The sequence below is a fragment of the Eptesicus fuscus genome, chromosome 2, assembly GCF_027574615.1.
Source record: "Eptesicus fuscus isolate TK198812 chromosome 2, DD_ASM_mEF_20220401, whole genome shotgun sequence".
Lineage (NCBI taxonomy): Eukaryota > Metazoa > Chordata > Mammalia > Chiroptera > Vespertilionidae > Eptesicus > Eptesicus fuscus.
Genome location: NC_072474.1, coordinates 115,476,275 through 115,489,597, shown reverse-complemented (window position 1 = coordinate 115,489,597; position 13,323 = coordinate 115,476,275). Strand labels below are relative to the sequence as shown.

Genomic DNA, 13,323 nt, shown 5'->3' with positions numbered 1-13,323 from the left:
CTTACATACGGGACACCCTGCTCCTTACATACGGGACACCCTGCTCCTTACATACGGGACACACTGCTCCTTACATACGGGACACCCCGCTCCTTACATACGGGACACACTGCTCCTTACATACGGGACACCCCGCTCCTTACATACGGGACACCCCGCTCCTTACATACGGGACACCCTGCTCCTTACATACGGGACACACTGCTCCTTACATACGGGACACCCCGCTCCTTACATACGGGACACACTGCTCCTTACATACGGGACACCCCGCTCCTTACATACGGGACACACTGCTCCTTACATACGGGACACCCCGCTCCTTACATACGGGACACACTGCTCCTTACATACGGGACACCCCGCTCCTTACATACGGGACACACTGCTCCTTACATACGGGACACCCCGCTCCTTACATACGGGACACACTGCTCCTTACATACGGGACACCCCGCTCCTTACATACGGGACACACTGCTCCTTACATACGGGACACCCCGCTCCTTACATACGGGACACACTGCTCCTTACATACGGGACACCCCGCTCCTTACATACGGGACACCCCGCTCCTTACATACGGGACACACTGCTCCTTACATACGGGACACCCCGCTCCTTACATACGGGACACCCTGCTCCTTACATACGGGACACCCCGCTCCTTACATACGGGACACCCCGCTCCTTACATACGGGACACCCTGCTCCTTACATACGGGACACCCTGCTCCTTACATACGGGGCACCCTGCTCCTTACATACGGGACACCCCGCTCCTTACATACGGGACACCCTGCTCCTTACATACGGGACACCCTGCTCCTTACATACGGGACACCCCGCTCCTTACATACGGGACACACTGCTCCTTACATACGGGACACCCCGCTCCTTACATACGGGACACCCTGCTCCTTACATACGGGACACCCTGCTCCTTACATACAGGACACACTGCTCCTTACATACGGGACACCCTGCTCCTTACATACGGGACACCCCGCTCCTTACATACGGGACACACTGCTCCTTACATACGGGACACCCTGCTCCTTACATACGGGACACACTGCTCCTTACATACGGGACACCCCGCTCCTTACATACGGGACACACTGCTCCTTACATACGGGACACCCCGCTCCTTACATACGGGACACACTGCTCCTTACATACGGGACACCCCACTCCTTACATACGGGACACACCGCTCCTTACATACGGGACACCCCGCTCCTTACATACGGGACACACTGCTCCTTACATACGGGACACCCTGCTCCTTACATACGGGACACCCCGCTCCTTACATACGGGACACACTGCTCCTTACATACGGGACACCCTGCTCCTTACATACGGGACACCCTGCTCCTTACATACGGGACACCCCACTCCTTACATACGGGACACACTGCTCCTTACATACGGGACACCCCGCTCCTTACATACGGGACACACTGCTCCTTACATACGGGACACCCTGCTCCTTACATACAGGACACCCCGCTCCTTACATACAGGACACACTGCTCCTTACATACGGGACACCCCGCTCCTTACATACGGGACACCCTGCTCCTTACATACGGGACACCCTGCTCCTTACATACGGGACACCCCGCTCCTTACATACGGGACACACTGCTCCTTACATACGGGACACCCCGCTCCTTACATACGGGACACCCCGCTCCTTACATACAGGACACCCCGCTCCTTACATACGGGACACCCCGCTCCTTACATACGGGACACCCCGCTCCTTACATACGGGACACCCTGCTCCTTACATACGGGACACCCTGCTCCTTACATACGGGACACCCCGCTCCTTACATACAGGACACCCCGCTCCTTACATACGGGACACCCCGCTCCTTACATACGGGACACCCTGCTCCTTACATACGGGACACCCTGCTCCTTACATACATGACACCCCGCTCCTTACATACAGGACACACTGCTCCTTACATACGGGACACCCTGCTCCTTACATACAGGACACCCCGCTCCTTACATACGGGACACCCCGCTCCTTACATACGGGACACACTGCTCCTTACATACAGGACACACTGCTCCTTACATACGGGACACCCTGCTCCTTACATACGGGACACCCCGCTCCTTACATACGGGACACCCCGCTCCTTACATACGGGACACCCTGCTCCTTACATACGGGACACCCCGCTCCTTACATACGGGACACCCCGCTCCTTACATACGGGACACCCCGCTCCTTACATACATGATACCCTGCTCCTTACATACGGGACACCCCGCTCCTTACATACGGGACACACTGCTCCTTACATACAGGACACCCTGCTCCTTACATACGGGACACCCTGCTCCTTACAAACGGGACACCCTGCTCCTTACATACGGGACACACTGCTCCTTACATACGGGACACCCCGCTCCTTACATACGGGACACCCCGCTCCTTACATACGGGACACCCCGCTCCTTACATACGGGACACCCCACTCCTTACATACGGGACACCCTGCTCCTTACATACAGGACACCCCGCTCCTTACATACAGGACACCCTGCTCCTTACATACGGGACACACTGCTCCTTACATACGGGACACCCCGCTCCTTACATACGGGACACCCTGCTCCTTACATACGGGACACACTGCTCCTTACATACGGGACACCCCGCTCCTTACATACGGGACACACTGCTCCTTACATACGGGACACCCCGCTCCTTACATACGGGACACCCTGCTCCTTACATACGGGACACACTGCTCCTTACATACGGGACACCCCGCTCCTTACATACGGGACACCCTGCTCCTTACATACGGGACACACTGCTCCTTACATACGGGACACCCCGCTCCTTACATACGGGACACCCCTGCTCCTTACAAACGGGACACCCCGCTCCTTACATACGGGACACACTGCTCCTTACATACGGGACACACTGCTCCTTACATACGGGACACCCTGCTCTTTACATACGGGACACCCTGCTCCTTACATACGGGACACCCTGCTCTTTACATACGGGACACCCTGCTCCTTACATACGGGACACCCTGCTCTTTACATACAGGACACCCTGCTCTTTACATACGGGACACCCTGCTCCTTACAAACGGGACACCCTGCTCCTTACATACGGGACACCCCGCTCCTTACATACGGGACACACTGCTCCTTACATACGGGACACCCTGCTCCTTACATACGGGACACACTGCTCCTTACATACGGGACACCCTGCTCCTTACATACGGGACACCCTGCTCCTTACATACGGGACACCCCGCTCCTTACATACGGGACACACTGCTCCTTACATACGGGACACCCCGCTCCTTACATACAGGACACCCCGCTCCTTACATACAGGACACACTGCTCCTTACATACGGGACACACCGCTCCTTACATATGGGACACCCCGCTCCTTACATACAGGACACCCCGCTCCTTACATACAGGACACACTGCTCCTTACATACGGGACACCCCGCTCCTTACATACGGGACACCCCGCTCCTTACATACGGGACACACTGCTCCTTACATACGGGACACCCTGCTCCTTACATACGGGACACCCCGCTCCTTACATACGGGACACCCCGCTCCTTACATACGGGACACCCCGCTCCTTACATACGGGACACCCCGCTCCTTACATACGGGACACCCCGCTCCTTACATACGGGACACCCCGCTCCTTACATACGGGACACCCCGCTCCTTACATACGGGACACCCTGCTCCTTACATACGGGACACCCCGCTCCTTACATACGGGACACACTGCTCCTTACATACGGGACACCCCGCTCCTTACATACGGGACACCCCGCTCCTTACATACGGGACACCCCGCTCCTTACATACGGGACACACTGCTCCTTACATACGGGACACCCCGCTCCTTACATACGGGACACACTGCTCCTTACATACGGGACACCCCGCTCCTTACATACGGGACACCCTGCTCCTTACATACGGGACACCCCGCTCCTTACACACGGGACACCCTGCTCCTTACATACGGGACACCCCGCTCCTTACATACGGGACACCCCGCTCCTTACATACGGGACACCCCGCTCCTTACATACGGGACACCCCGCTCCTTACATACGGGACACCCCGCTCCTTACATACGGGACACCCCGCTCCTTACATACGGGACACCCCGCTCCTTACATACGGGACACCCTGCTCCTTACATACGGGACACCCTGCTCCTTACATACGGGACACCCTGCTCCTTACATACGGGACACCCTGCTCCTTACAAACGGGACACCCTGCTCCTTACATACGGGACACCCTGCTCCTTACATACGGGACACCCCGCTCCTTACATACGGGACACCCTGCTCCTTACATACGGGACACCCTGCTCCTTACATACGGGACACCCTGCTCCTTACATACGGGACACCCTGCTCCTTACAAACGGGACACCCTGCTCCTTACATATGGGACACCCTGCTCCTTACATACGGGACACCCCGCTCCTTACATACGGGACACCCCGCTCCTTACATACGGGACACACTGCTCCTTACATACGGGACACCCTGCTCCTTACATACGGGACACCCTGCTCCTTACATACGGGACACCCTGCTCCTTACATACGGGATACCCCGCTCCTTACATACGGGACACCCCGCTCCTTACATACATGACACCCCGCTCCTTACATACAGGACACCCCGCTCCTTACATACGGGACACTCCGCTCCTTACATACGGGACACCCTGCTCCTTACATACATGACACCCCGCTCCTTACATACGGGACACCCTGCTCCTTACATACGGGGCACCCTGCTCCTTACATACGGGACACACTGCTCCTTACATACGGGACACACTGCTCCTTACATACGGGACACCCCGCTCCTTACATACGGGACACACTGCTCCTTACATACGGGACACACTGCTCCTTACATGCGGGACACCCCGCTCCTTACATACGGGACACACTGCTCCTTACATACGGGACACACTGCTCCTTACATACGGGACACACTGCTCCTTACATACGGGACACCCCGCTCCTTACATACGGGACACACTGCTCCTTACATACGGGACACACTGCTCCTTACATGCGGGACACCCCGCTCCTTACATACGGGACACCCCGCTCCTTACATACGGGACACACTGCTCCTTACATACGGGACACCCCGCTCCTTACATACGGGACACACTGCTCCTTACATACAGGACACCCCGCTCCTTACATACGGGACACCCCGCTCCTTACATACGGGACACCCCGCTCCTTACATACGGGACACCCCGCTCCTTACATACGGGACACCCCGCTCCTTACATACGGGACACCCCGCTCCTTACATACGGGACACCCTGCTCCTTACATACGGGACACCCTGCTCCTTACATACGGGACACCCCGCTCCTTACATACGGGACACCCTGCTCCTTACATACGGGACACCCCGCTCCTTACATACGGGACACACTGCTCCTTACATACGGGACACACTGCTCCTTACATACGGGACACCCCGCTCCTTACATACGGGACACACTGCTCCTTACATACGGGACACCCCGCTCCTTACATACGGGACACACTGCTCCTTACATACGGGACACACTGCTCCTTACATACGGGACACCCCGCTCCTTACATACGGGACACCCTGCTCCTTACATACGGGACACCCCGCTCCTTACATACGGGACACACTGCTCCTTACATACGGGACACACTGCTCCTTACATACGGGACACCCTGCTCCTTACATACGGGACACCCTGCTCCTTACATACGGGACACCCCGCTCCTTACATACGGGACACACTGCTCCTTACATACGGGACACCCCGCTCCTTACATACGGGACACCCCGCTCCTTACATACGGGACACACTGCTCCTTACATACGGGACACACTGCTCCTTACATACGGGACACCCTGCTCCTTACATACGGGACACCCTGCTCCTTACATACGGGACACCCCGCTCCTTACATACGGGACACACTGCTCCTTACATACGGGACACCCCGCTCCTTACATACGGGACACACTGCTCCTTACATACGGGACACCCCGCTCCTTACATACGGGACACACCGCTCCTTACATACGGGACACCCCGCTCCTTACATACAGGACACCCCGCTCCTTACATACGGGACACCCCGCTCCTTACATACGGGACACACTGCTCCTTACATACGGGACACACTGCTCCTTACATACGGGACACCCCGCTCCTTACATACGGGACACACTGCTCCTTACATACGGGACACCCCGCTCCTTACATACGGGACACCCCGCTCCTTACATACGGGACACCCCGCTCCTTACATACGGGACACCCCGCTCCTTACACACGGGACACCCTGCTCCTTACATACGGGACACCCCGCTCCTTACATACGGGACACCCTGCTCCTTACATACGGGACACCCCGCTCCTTACATACGGGACACCCCGCTCCTTACATACGGGACACCCCGCTCCTTACATACGGGACACCCCGCTCCTTACATACGGGACACACTGCTCCTTACATACGGGACACCCCGCTCCTTACATACGGGACACCCCGCTCCTTACATACGGGACACCCTGCTCCTTACATACGGGACACCCTGCTCCTTACATACGGGACACCCCGCTCCTTACATACATGACACCCCGCTCCTTACATACGGGACACCCCGCTCCTTACATACGGGACACCCTGCTCCTTACATACGGGACACCCTGCTCCTTACATACAGGACACCCCGCTCCTTACATACGGGACACCCTGCTTCTTACATACAGGACACCCTGCTCCTTACATATGGGACACCCTGCTCCTTACATACGGGACACCCCGCTCCTTACATACGGGACACACTGCTCCTTACATACGGGACACCCTGCTCCTTACATACGGGACACCCCGCTCCTTACATACGGGACACCCTGCTCCTTACATACGGGACACCCTGCTCCTTACATACGGGACACCCCGCTCCTTACATACATGACACCCCGCTCCTTACATACGGGACACCCCGCTCCTTACATACGGGACACCCTGCTCCTTACATACGGGACACCCTGCTCCTTACATACGGGACACCCCGCTCCTTACATACGGGACACCCTGCTTCTTACATACAGGACACCCTGCTCCTTACATATGGGACACCCTGCTCCTTACATACGGGACACCCCGCTCCTTACATACGGGACACCCTGCTCCTTACATACGGGATACCCCGCTCCTTACATACGGGACACCCCGCTCCTTACATACGGAACACCCTGCTCCTTACATACGGGACACCCCGCTCCTTACATACGGGACACCCCGCTCCTTACATACGGGACACCCCGCTCCTTACATACAGGACACACTGCTCCTTACATACGGGACACCCCGCTCCTTACATACGGGACACCCCGCTCCTTACATACGGGACACCCCGCTCCTTACATACGGGACACACTGCTCCTTACATACGGGACACCCCGCTCCTTACACACGGGACACCCTGCTCCTTACATACGGGACACCCTGCTCCTTACATACAGGACACCCCGCTCCTTACATACGGGACACACTGCTCCTTACATACGGGACACCCCGCTCCTTACATACGGGACACCCCGCTCCTTACATACGGGACACCCCGCTCCTTACATACAGGACACCCCGCTCCTTACATACGGGACACCCTGCTCCTTACATACGGGACACCCCGCTCCTTACATACGGGACACCCCGCTCCTTACATACAGGACACGATGCGCATCTCTCCCGCCCGGAGGCACAGAGTCACCCCGTCCCCCAGGGCCCAGCCGGCAGCACTGGCAGCCGGTAGCTGCCCGTGGTGGCTGTGGAGGAGCATCGGCCAGACAACCCCACGTGGCCACCCTCTACAGCAGCCCCCCACCTCCGGGAAGCCGTCCGCAGACACCTGGCCACTCCCAGATGCAGGGCGAGGGTGCAGACAACCCCCAACAGTAACACCTTGGAGAGCCAGGTGTCAAGTAACGCACATGGCCCGCCCGCCCGCCCCGCCAGCAGCGCCAGGGAACCAGCCGGAGGCTCGGGGCCCCCAGGAGAGCGCGGAGACTCCTCAGCGGGAAGGCGCGGCAGAGCGAGCGGGTGGGGCCCCTCCTGCTCTCGGAGCCCGGGCGCCCTGTGCTGGCCGCTGGGAGGAGAGCGGGAAGGGCTGAGTGGGGCTGAAGGGTTCGAGGGTGGGGGCTGTGATGGTGGGGACCCGACACTCCGCACGTGTCAAAGACACTGAAGGTGCCCGGCCGGCGGGGCTCCGTGGCTGAGCATCGGCCCATGAACCAGGAGGTCACGGTTCGATTCCCAGTCAGGGCACATGTCCAGGTTGCAGGCTCCAACCCCTGTAGGGGGCGTGCAGGAGGCAGCCAATCAGTGATTCTCTCTCATCATTGATGTTTCTCTCTCTCCCTCTCCCTTCCTCTCTGAAATCAATTAAAAAAAAAAACACCTTATTTAAAAAAGACACTAACCTTTACAGCATAAACCACACACCTTAACGTATGTAAATGAAAAGACGCTCAGGAGGATGGCATCCCAGGATGGATGCAGAGTGACAGCACAGTGAGGGCCTGGCATGCATGCAGCGCCTCCCTGGAGGGCAGGAGGGCGGCCACCAGCTCTGGCCACGGTGGGTCCGGGAGACGAGAGACGCGTGGAACGCGGAGGCCCGGGCTCTGGCTGGCCACGCTGCTCCCCCGCTTCTGTGCCGGATGGAACAGCTGGGCGGAACCAGGAAGGACTGGCGGATGCCGAAGGCAGCTGTATCGCTAGGAAGGCAGCTGCATCGCTATCGGAGTGGGAGGCACAGAAAATCAAGGATCGGCTGCAGCCCCCCGTGGCGATGGGTGGGAGTTGGAGACCTGGAGGTGTGAATTCACAGCTCCCTGTAGACACATGTTCCCAAGAGAGATACCATTAGATACAGTGTATGTCCATGGGTCAGTACACACGTGTACGAACTTACAGATAGCGTGTGTACATAGGCAAGCACACTTCGCACTGAACAGGTACAGGTGCGTGCCCAGGTCAGCTACACGCTCAGGCGCGGGCTGTCAGCGGAGAGGTCCTGAAGGAATAGCCACCGGGAGCCCCTCGGTCCCTAAGACCTTCCTCCAGCTCCAGAGCCCGGACTCGGGAAACGGCCGATTCCAGGCCCAGGCCCGAGCACGCACGAGTGAGCCCGGCTCGCCCCGCCGGGGAAGTAAGGGAGGGAGTGGACGCAGGAATGAAGAGTGGGTACCTGAACTCCCCGGGCGGGGGGGGGGGGGGTGGGCAGGGGGGCACAGGGACAGAGCTCCCGATGGCCGAGGCTGGAAACGTTGGAGCCACAAAGTCAATTCCATCAGATTACACCCCCAGGCGTGAAAGAGGCCGCCGCCCGCCAGCCTGGGGACCGATTCCCACAGCCCCCGAGGGCAGGGAGGGGCCACCAGCTCCCTGCGCACGTGGGAAACTGAGGCTCCGAGGTGCAGCCTCGCCTGGCGCCCCGGAGCTGCCCCCCACCCGGCCAGCCTGAGCCAAGTCCACAGCCAGGGCCCCAGACCCAGGGGGGCGGAGACTCTTCCTGACACCACCCCCCTCCTCACCTTCCCCTCCCTGCTCAACACTCACTCTCAGCCACCACCACCACCACCCCCACTGCCCCCGGGAAGCAGGGCGGCTCCCAGGGCGGCAGGGACTTTGGCTCCTGGGGGACCCGGAGGGGGGCTGGGGAAGGAGGGGAGCAGACCCCCAGGGCGGAGGGAGGGAAAGCTGCCCCCCCCCTGCTGAGCACAGATGGCCCCTCTCAATATCAGAGCCCCAGGGGCCACCGCCTTGGGGCCTCCCCTGGTCCCCGGCCGGGAGGCGCCTCCCACCTTACAGCTGCTGCCTCGACAGCGTCCCGCTCCCCCCGCCGGGCTCCCAGCCCCTTTCCCAGAAGCAGGGCCAGGCCCTTTTGGGGCGCACACCACCCGTTTCCACTGGGCTCCTCCTGGGGCGACCCGGCCCAGGGGCCCAGAACTTACCCTGCCAGGGGCAGCCGCTGCCCAGGAAGGGGCGGGAGGAGGCTCCCAGGCCCCTCGGGACGGCCCCTCCACGCAGCACCGGCCAGGGCGCGCAGGAAGGCGCACATTTTCAGGGAGCCCGGCCCTGCAGCTCCAATCGGAGGCCTGAGCAGCCGGCCTGGTCATTGGCTGTGCCTGGGGCCCCCGCCCCCCAGGGAGGGGCCCAGTCTCCCAGTGACCTTTCTCCTGCCATCGCCCTGGGAGGTGTCAGCATTCCTGGTCCGCAGGCATTCCCCGAGCCGGCATTCCGGAGCAGGGCGGGGAGAAGCCCCAGGCCGGCGGGCTGGCAGCAGCGGGCTCCCCGCCCACCCGGTGTGCGGGGATGGCACCCCTGGGAGCAGGTGCCACCCCTGGTCCGGGGCCTGACAGGAGGGAGGCCGGGCCTTTGGACAGCGGCTGGGACCGCCCCCAGCGGGGCTGAGAGCCTGCAGCTGGGGTGGGGGCGGCTGGCTGGCAGTGCAGCCAACATTGATTGAGCACCTACTGGGCGCCGGAGCCACTGTGAGGCCCGCAGTGGGGCTGCAAAGGCGGCCCAGAGAGACTCGTTCCCAAACCACGAGTCACCTAGGGTGTCCTTAAAGGTCCAGGACCCGAAATCTGGACTTTTAACAAGTTCCCAAGCGCCAATGTGTTACGGCTACTGCGCGGGGCGTGAGGGGGTGGGGGTGGGGGTTAAGGGGGGGCTGGCCCTGCCCAGCTCAGGCTGGGACCTTCCGCACGTCCGGCGGCCTCCAGGTTCCTGACTCACGCGGGAAACATGTCAAGACACGAGTCCAGGGGGAAGTGAGAATAAGTTTATTAAAGCTTGGGACAGTGAGCCTGGCCAGTGTGGCTCAGTGGTAGAGCATCAACCTGTGAACCAGGAGGTCACGGTTCGATTCCCGGTCAGGGCACATGCCTGGGTTGTGAGCTTGGTCCCCAGTAGGGGTTGTGAAGGAGGCAGCCGATCCATGATTCTCTCCATCTTGGTGCCTCTCTCTCTCTCTCTCTCTCTGAAATCAATAAAAATATATTTTTAAAAACATAAGCTTGGGACAGGGAGGCCAAGGAAGGCCCTGGAGACAGGCTCCGGGGGACCCGGTCCACGCGGCCGCTGCCCACTGCTCCCCTGGTGTAAGTCGTGCCGGGACCTTAGAGCTCAGGTCGGAAGGAGCCAAGCACAGGCCTGAGGAGGAGGGTGGCGTGCGCTGAGAGAGCGGCACTGCCGTCCTCCGTCCTGGTGTGTCTATTTCCGTTGGCGGGAACGTTAGGGAGGCCCTCAACAGACCCTCACCAGCTCCCCGGGGTGTCCTCTGGTTTGTGGGCGCCTCAGAATGAGCGCACAGCGGGGTCTGGGGTCCTCTGGTCCGCGTTGCCTTCACCCAGGCCTGGTCTGGCTCTAAGCGGAGCTGTTACCCGTCTCCTGACGGCGGTGGTTCACTGCCTGCTCCTGCGAGGGCGCGAGGGAGGCCTTGTGATTGATGAGTTGCTGGTCCCCATTCGGCCGGCGGTCCCTCCGTCTGCTCGGGGTGTGGCTGGTGAGGGAGGGTCCCCGCTGTTCATGGCTCAGCTCCACGGCCATTTCCACAGCCACTGGCCTCGCTCTCCTGGTCCACCTGCCGGGGATTTTACCAGTTTCTCACCAGCCCGCCTCACCCGGGCCAGTGCCCACAGCCCTTCCCCCGCGCCTCTCCCACGGAGCACCCCCAGGGCAGCTCCCCCCCCCACGCCTCTCCCACAGAGCACCCCCAGGGCAGCTCCCCCCCCCCACGCCTCTCCCACGGAGCACCCACAGGGCAGCTTCCCCCCCCCGCGCCTCTCCCACGGAGCACCCCCAGGGCAGCTCCCCCCCCCCCCCCCGCTTCTCCCACGGAGCACCCACAGGGCGGCGCCAGGCCTGGACCCACTGTGGGCCCCGCCCTCCAGAGACCCTGCTGCCCTGGGCTTCCTGGGGCCCCAGCTCTGGGACGGCCCAGGCTGACCTGTGGACCCGTCCAGCGTCCAGGGGCGTGTGCTGACGGCGAGACCGGGGAAGCCCAGAGGGGCGAAGTCCCGGGGTCCCCTCTGAGGGGCCCTCCCTCGCCGGCCTTCGGGGGCCGGGCACCTTGCTCAGGCTTCCCCGGCGCCCTCGGGGTTCAAGGGCTTCAACCAGCCAGCCCGGTCTGCACAGCGACCCTGTGTCCGGAGGTTCCACTCACTGTCCCCGTCCGCAGACCGGGAGGGGGGGGCGGGGGGGTGCCTATGGCTCACACTCACGGAGGAACCTGCCCCGCCCACCACGGCTCCTGTGTGCTCCCCACCCGCAGTCCTGGCCGAGGGCTGAGCAGGGGAGGGAGGCCTCTCCTTTCTGTCTGTGAATCCGCTCGCGGCCACGCGGTCCCACATCCGCCTCCTTTAACCTGGGCTCGGGGTTCATGCAGGAAGCACGGGGGTCGCCATAGCAGTGTCCCAACTGTCGAGGATGTTTATGAGTTTCTCTGAGCCAAACTGATGACAATCGCCAGGAAGCGAATCTCCTCGGCTCGCGAGGAAGCTCCGGGAAATGGCAGTTGTGTTGCTTGTTCTGACACCGGAACCGGACCGAGGGGAGGACGCGAGGGGTGCATGGATCCGTTGCTGGTAGGACAGGGGCCGGGAGGAAGCAAGCCGGGAAACCCCTGGGATCGGGTAGAAAGGAAACGAGAGACACACTTCTGCACAGGGGGGCGCGGGCTTAAGCAAGGCCAATGCAGCGCAGGAGCCGGGTGCGGGGACAGAGCAGAGGGGCTCCCCGCTCTGCGGAGGCTGCGCTCTGGGGGTCTGGAAGGAGGGGATTCCTCAAACCTTCCAAAGGCATCAGAGAGACCACAGCCAGGCTCCTCGAAGGTGAAGACTGACCTTGGTCAGGGAGAGACCGGCGAGGACATGACGTCCCGCCATGACCGCGTTAGGCAAAGGGTTCCATCCCACCGTCCCTGTGGCCCCGTGGCCCCGAGTGTGCGAGGCCGCCAGGCTCCCCACAGCGGTCAGGTGCAGGGCGGCCCTTCTCGTCCACGAGGGTCCTTCACGCGATGGTGAGCTGTGAATGGTCTTGGGGACTGGGCTGTGGAGCCCGGAACTCACTGCCGATCAAGCACATCTGCACCTAAACTTGGCCCCGTCCCCTGCAAGACCATTTTAGGAATCTTGCTTCAAAAGAAGAAACACAACAGCACCTGTTAGGGCAGAAAT

At 60.7% G+C, this 13,323-nt stretch overlaps 1 protein-coding gene across 1 annotated transcript in view; it reads right to left on the bottom strand.

The window, feature by feature from the left end:
* SH3TC1 (SH3 domain and tetratricopeptide repeats 1) overlaps positions 1–10,170 on the bottom strand; it is a 46,808-nt gene extending 36,638 nt beyond the window's left edge. The window contains exon 1 of the mRNA XM_054724245.1: positions 10,096–10,170. The gene's annotated coding sequence lies outside the window, so the exon portion shown is untranslated. The remainder of the gene's footprint in view (positions 1–10,095) is intronic.
* Between the last annotated feature and the right edge of the window lie 3,153 nt (positions 10,171–13,323).